Source organism: Triticum urartu, chromosome 3A (genome assembly GCF_056163025.1).
Source record: "Triticum urartu cultivar PI428250 chromosome 3A, HENAU_Tu73, whole genome shotgun sequence".
NCBI classification, from domain to species: Eukaryota; Viridiplantae; Streptophyta; class Magnoliopsida; order Poales; family Poaceae; genus Triticum; species Triticum urartu.
Genome location: NC_141875.1, coordinates 125,054,403 through 125,062,274, shown reverse-complemented (window position 1 = coordinate 125,062,274; position 7,872 = coordinate 125,054,403).

Genomic DNA, 7,872 nt, shown 5'->3' with positions numbered 1-7,872 from the left:
TTTCGGACAAAATGAATATGAGTTTTGTCTCGATATGTGCGATACCCCAAGAGTGTGTGGGATGAAGTTGGAGACGTCAGTTGTTTGGACCAAATGTGATCAAGGAGTCAGAAGAGAATGTTCAAGATAGACTGAAGGTAGCTCAGTCCAGGCAGAAGAGTTGTGCAGACTCAAAACTCAAGGAGGTAGTCTATGAAATTGGAGACAGAGCATGTCTTCATGTGTTCCCTCTGCGAGGAGTTAAACGAATTGGAGTTAAGGTAAAGATAGCCCCGAGATTTGTAGGACCATACCGAATTTTGGAGCGAATGAGAGAAGTGGCCTACAAGTTGGAGTTACCCGAAGGACTGTCAGGAGTTCAAGATGTGTTTCACGTTTCCCAGTTGAAGAAGTGCCATGCAGAGATGGCCAATATTCCCTGTAAGGACACTTGACCGCGGAAAGGATAATGATGTTCCACGAAGTGGAATACAGACTTCATAAGTATAAGTTTTTACCTCGGTATGAGGGATATCCCACGAGGATGAAGAGATGAAGTACTATTGGATATAAAGGAGGTATGATGTTGGAAATATGGATCAATGGAAACTACATGATGAGTCTGAGTAAACATGTCCTAGTTTGGAGCCAATAGAAGGAAGGAAGACAGTACAATTGGATGGATTTAAGTACACTGGGAAAGCTGGAAGTTGGATGTTGGATTAGAGATCCGCTGCCCCGATGAAGAGTTCAAGGTTTGCAAGTGATGAGATGGGCCATAACCCACAGGCCCCAGGACCTGCCAAGAAGCAAGCACACTCTTGCTGAAGGAAAAACCCTGGAAGTGGATATACCCTTATCGATAGACGATCTTATAGGAGTAACGCAAAACCTGAGAATTGTGAAGGAACGATAGATGTTTGTATGGCTTGCAAAATCTATGGATATATCCGAACTTCGTTCGTTGACAAGAGAAATTCTGCAATGCTTGTGAGGATGACCGAGTGTTAGAATGCGAGATTCGCTAAACTGTATACATGGTAATGATTTGGGTGCGGGATGGATTGATCACCATACTGACTTACTCTTATTATTCGCCTTGCTATATGGGATGGTAAATCTGAGTGACTTGCCTATAGTAGAGAGATGACGATATTAAACCTTGTTTAAACCCTAGAATGGTATAACAATTATTCCCCTTGTACACGGCAGCTGTTGCCAACCGTAGGTAATACGGTGAGGATCAACCCAGACCCATTTCCTGCAGGAGAAACCATAAATTGTTGACCACCATGAGGTATCGATAGTTGTTTAGTAATGGCGCCAGACCCGTCAGCTAAGAAGACCCAATCTCGGAATAACCTTACCAGGATGAAAGTACAGAAGAAGTGAGGAAAAGATTATGCCACTACTGGAAGAGCCAGAGAAGGAATTTTCCGAGGATTTGAGAAGACTGACACTGTCAAAAATATGGATGAAGTATATGAGTTTTGATAGAACCGTAACCATGCTTCTAAGGGTGGTAGCACCCCAGACCCCTGTGACGATTCATGGATTTGAGGAGACCCCCAAACCCTAACCTTTTCTTGCTAGCCTCTCCGAATCTCGAGGACGAGATTCATTTTAAGGGTGGTAGGTTTGTAACATCCCAAAATTCTAAATTTTGGAATGTATAAACAAATAGATAGATTGATTGATTGTTTGATTGATTGCGTGAAATTGAGTGAAATTCGAATTCTTTTTGAAAGTTAAATGAGAGGGAATAAAAGGACTTTCCCAAACTTTCATATTTGTTTTCTGATCTTCGTGAATTCAAATTCTTTTCAAACACAAAACCCTAGAGAGAAGATGACATGACTTCTTCCATTTAAAAATGAAAAGGGTGTTTGAAAAATAATTGAATTTCATTTGGAAATATTCCAATTCTGAAACTTTATGCGACTCAATGATTTTCACGAGAGAAGATAAAATGACTTCTTCAAATTATATGAAATATGAGTTGGGAGTTTCAAAGAATTAAATTCAAAGCTCTTTTGAATTTATTTTCAATTTGGAATGTTATACATTAGACCGTCATGCATATCTTATTTTCTTGTATTTTGGTCGATCCTAGAAATTTCACGCAACTCAAGGACCTTCGGAGAGAGTTGGAGATTTCGTTATTTTCTTATTTGAGAGTTTTCTCGAATTTGAAAAGAGGATCATTTGATTTATTTATTTCATCTTCAATTATTTTCCTATATCAAAAATGAGAGAGGGAATAATATGACTTTCCCAAATTTAGGAAAAATGAAGATTTAATAAATAGATCAATTTTGTTTGCCGGAGTTTCGTTTGCTTTTATTTGGATAGGGAAAAATGCGCGTTTTCAAAAAATTGCATTTTAGGTCTGGAGAAAAGTTCATTTTGTTCGACTCATTTTTAGGAGTCGGGGAAAATTTACTTTTAGAATTTTGGAGCCCGTTTAGTTTTCTTTTACGTTTTTTTCTGTGCGCGGAATCAGTTAAAAAAAAACTGGACCAAGGCCCAGCCGGGCCAAGGCCCAGGCCAGGCCGCTGCGCCCCAGCCTCACGCGCGCCAGGAGCCAGCGAAGGGAGCCGGCCGCCGCCTCTTGCTCCTGTACCGAATCCTAAAAGGATTCTAGGGCACCCCTTGCCCCTTTTTCCTTATTTCGTTATTCCTATTCCTACTCTATTTCTTGTCCCCTACCCCAAGTAAACCCCCCTCCCCAATATAAATACCCAAGCACCCCCCTCTAAACATCAAATCAAAACCCCTCTCTCCACCACCCAAGCAGCGTCTCACCCCGCGCCTCTCACCCGCGCCGCGCCCTGCGTCACCCGCCGCCGCCGCGCCTTGCCTACACCGCCGCCGCCCCTCACCCACGCCACCGCCGCCGCCGCCCAACGCCGCCGCCGGAGCCCCTCACCAGAGACCTCGCCGGAGGTACCGCGCCGCGTCTCTTTTCTTTTCCACGGATCGGTTTTCTTATAAATCGTTCCGATTCTTTCTTCTCCACTAATTCGTTTTTCTTTTCGGTTCTTCGCCAAACTGTTCCGGTTTTCTAGATCGGTTTTCCGTTTCTTTCCGGTCTTTTTCTCCGAAAACCCTAGATTGGTTTTCGTTCTTCTTTCGGACCGTTCGTCTCAACGAACGTGATCACCGATTATTTCCCGGTTAACGACGCCTGTTCGTTTAACCGTTCTTCTCTTTCTTTTCGTCGGATTTATTCCGCGTCTTTTCCGCGATCGTGATCTCAGATCTGATCTTCGTTCTAGTCTTTCTTCTCGCCCGTTTATCGGAATCAGGTGATTCAAGCGCCTGGAGTTTCGTCTCGAAACCTCCGTTCCGTCTAATCAACTTGAACAAGCTTTTGCTACAGTAAACTTTGACCTAGTTTCAACTTGCTAGAACCGAGTTGTTTTTCTTCCGCTGTTTGTTTTCCGCCGTTTGTTCGGTTCGTTCTTTCTTTGCAACCGGAGTTCTTAAGTTGAACTATCTGGTTCGATCTCTTGTTCGAGTTTTACCTGTGCATTAGATGAGTACTTATTGTATGCTTGTTGTTTGTCTGCAATAGATTACCCGGATTGCGCCGCCTGTTACTTCGAAACCCTAGGTCTCGCGGATCATCAGCAAGGCAAGTTCACACTTTGATCATACCTTTTCTACAACCCATGTTTTATGGCATTAGATCAATCCTCACACATTGCATGATTAGGATCTAATTAAATTGTGGGTTGGGAAGTAGATGAGGTAGTACCTATCACCTGTATTACTATGAAACCTTTGGGAGTTACTTCTACGCTTGCTTATTATGCCATGCTATGCTAGTAGACGTGGATTGGGTGAGTGATATTCCATGATAGATGTGAGTTGATAATTTTAATGGTTTATCTAAGGTGGCAACTTAAACACACATCTGGGTGGATTGAGGCACCTGATGTCTATCAGGACTTGCCTGTTTTTTTCGGACCGCCACCCAGGCTCAAAGGGATCATAAGATAATTCATGCTAGAAACTTCCGTGTGCAGCCACATGCTACTATGGGCTCTGGCATAGTTGACTAAGTTGTGCGAACTCTTACGGGGTGGACTAGCAGATGTAGGGGTTGTAGGTGGTACGGTCTACCCCACATGTAAGGTGCTAGCGCTTCTGAAAGACTATGTCTCGGTCATCCGTTTCTCAAACACCGTGTAGTGCGAGAAAACAAACGGAGGCGATCGAGTCATGTGGGGAAAAGTGCGCAAACCTCTGTAGAGTGTATAAACTAATCATGATTAGCCGTGTCCCCGGTTATGGACAACTTGAGTATCTAGTACTTGAATATCATGTGAATCTCAACACGTTACTTCTAATTAATGTTGTTGGGTTTTAATTATTTTTAATTGGGATTGAGAATGCCGTCAACCATTCTCAATGTTTAACAACCACCATGTTAGTTAAATAAATTTATTCCTTTGCAGTAGGGAAAAATTGGCTTTACGCAAAAACCTTATAACCATAGAGCTTTCCACCAGCCAAATATGCATATAGTGGTAGCCATTGTTCATCATTTTCTCTATGGTGTGAATTTGCCAGTACATTCAATGTACTGACCCGTTTCGGGCTGCAACGTCTTATGTTGCAGGTTTCTTATGACGAGTAAGTGATACGTTAGGGTTACGATTTCTACACTCAACTTTGCCGTTGGTGTTGATGGGAATCCACAACCTTGTTGCTTCCGCTATTTTGGATTGAGGTAATAGTATTTATGTTACTTTATACATGTGATTTACCTCTATTATAAATCCTTCGAGTACTGTGTGTGTCAGCATACCGATCCAGGGATGACACGTGAGCACAGAGACTTGATCCATTCGGGTCGGGTCGCTACAAAAAGCATAGGGGACGACCTTCGTCCTTCCTCTTTCTTCTTCCGTGGTCGAGCTTTAAGTATTAACTTCATACCTTACAACTCAGGCAAGAACTCCTTCTTTGACTGATCCATCTTGAGCACCTTCAAGATCATGTCAAGGTATGTGCTCATTTGAAAGTACCATTAAGCGTTTTGATCTATCCTTATAGATCTTGATGCTCAATGTTCAAGTAGCTTAATCCAGGCTTTCCATTGAAAAATACTTTCAAATAACCCTATATGCTTTCCAGAAATTCTACGTCATTTCTGATCAACAATATGTCAACATATACTTATCAGAAATTCTATAGTGCTCCCACTCACTTCTTTGGAAATACAAGTTTCTCATAAACTTTGTATACACCCAAAACTTTGATCATCTTATCAAAGCATACATTCCAACTCTGAGATGCTTACTCCAGTCCTTAGAAGGATTGCTGGAGCTTTGCATACTTATTAGCATCTTTCAGGATTAACAAAACCTTCTGGTTGTATCACATACAACCTTTCCTCAAAAATCGTCGAGGAAACAATGGTTTCTGGCATCCTATCTGCAAGATTTCACAAATAATGCAGTAATTGCTAATATAATTCCAACAGACTCTTAGCATCGCTACGAGTGAGAAAGTCTCATCGCAGTCAACTCCTTGAACTTGTCGGAAAACATCTTAACGACAAGTCGAGCTTTCTTAATGGTGATACCTGCCATCATTGTCCGTCTTCCTTTTAAAATCCATATGTACCTAACAGCCTTATGACCATCAAGTAGTTCTCCCAAATTCTACACTTTGTTTTCATATATGGATCCTCTCTCGGATTATATGGCCTCGAGCCATTTTGGAATCCAGGCCCACCATCGCTTCTCCATAGCTCGTAGGTTTATTGTTGTCTAGCAACATGACTTCCAAGATAGGATTACGTACCACTCTGAAGTAGTACGCATCCTTGTCATCCCACGAGGTTTGGTAGTGACTTGATCTGAAGTTTCACGATCACTATCATAAGCTTCCACTTCAATTGGTGTAGGTGCCACAGGAACAACTCCTATGCCCTGCCACACACTAGTTGAAGAGACGGTTCAATAACCTCATCAAGTCTCCACCATCCTCCCACTCAATTCTTTCGAGAGGGAAGTTTTCCTCGAGAAAGGAACCGATTCTAGAAACAATCCCTTATTGCTTTCGGATCTGAGACAGGAGGTATACCCAACTGTTTTGGGTGTCCTATGAAGATGCATTTATCCGCTTTGGGTTCGAGCTTATCAGCCTGAATCTTTTTCACATAAGCGTCGCAGCCCCAAACTTCTAAGAAATGACAGCTTAGGTTTCTCTAAACCATAGTTCATATGGTGTCATCTTATCGGAATTACGTGGTGCCCTATTTAAAGTGAATGTGGTTGTCTTTAATGCCTAACCCATAAACTATCGTGGCAATTCGATAAGAGACATCATGGTATGCATCATATCCAATAGGGTGCAGTTATGATGTTCGGACACACCATCACACTATGGTGTTCCAGGCTGTATTAGTTGTGAAACAATTTCCACAATGTCTTAATTCTGTGCCAAACTCGTAATTCAGATATTCATCTCTATGATCATATCATAGATATTTTATCGTCTTGTCACGACGATCTTTCAACTTCACCCTGAAATTACTTGAACCTTTCAATAATTCAGACTCGTGATTCATCAAGTAAATATACTCAACATCTACTCAAATCATCTGTGAAGTAAGAACATAACGATATCCACTACGTGCCTCAGCACTCATTGGATTGCACACATCAAAATGTATTACTTCCAACAAGTTGCTTTCTAGTTCCATTTTACTGAAAACGAGGCTTTCAATCATCTTGCCCATGTGGTATGATTTGCATGTCTCAAGTGATTCAAAATCAAGTGAGTCCAAACGGTCCATTTGCATGGAGTTTCTTCATGCATATACACCAATAGACATGGTTCGCATGTCTCAAACCTTCCAAAACAAGTGAGCCCAAAGATCCATCAACATGGAGCTTCTTCATGCGTTTTATACCGATATGACTTACGTGGCAGTGCCACAAGTAGGTGGTACTATCATTACTATCTTTTGGCATGAACATGTGTATCACTACGATCGAGATTCAATAAACCATTCATTTCAGGTGTAAGACCATTGAAGGTATTATTCAAATAAACAGAGTAACCATTATTCTCTTTAAATGAATAACCGTATTGCGATAGACATAATCCAATCATGTCTATGCTCAACGCAAACACCAATCTTGATGGTAGAGGGAGCGTACGATATTTGATGAACCTTGGAAATACTTCCAGCACATATCGTCATCTCACCTTTAGCTAGTCTCCGTTTATTCCGTAGCTTTTATTTCGAGTTACTAACACTTAGCAACCGAACCGGTATCTAATACCCTGGTGCTACTAGGAGTACTAGTAAAGTACACATTAACATAATACATCCAATATACTTCTATCGACCTTGCCAGCCTTCTTATCTACCAAGTATCTAGGGTAATTCTGCTCCAGTGCCTGTTCCCTTTATTACAGAAGCACTTAGTCTCGGGTTTGGGTTCAACCTTGGGTTTCTTCACTAGAGCAGCAGCTGATTTGCCGTTTCATGAAGCATCCCTTTTTGCCCTTGCCCTTCTTGAAACTAGTGGTTTCACCAACCATCAACAATTGATGCTCCTTCTTGATCTCTACTTTTGTGGTGTCTAACATCGCGAATATCTCAAGGATCATCATATATGTCCCTGATATATTATAGTTCAACACGAAGCTCAAGCAGCTTGGTGGTAATGACTTCGGAGAACCATCACTATTTCATCTGGAAGATCAACTCCCACTCGATTCAAGCGATTGTTGTACTCAGACAATCTGAGCACAAGTTCAACAATTGAGCTTTTCTCCCTTAGTTTGCAGGCTAAGAAAATCATCGGAGGTCTTATACCTCTTGACGTGGGCACGAGTCTGAAATCCCAATTTCAGCCCTCGAAA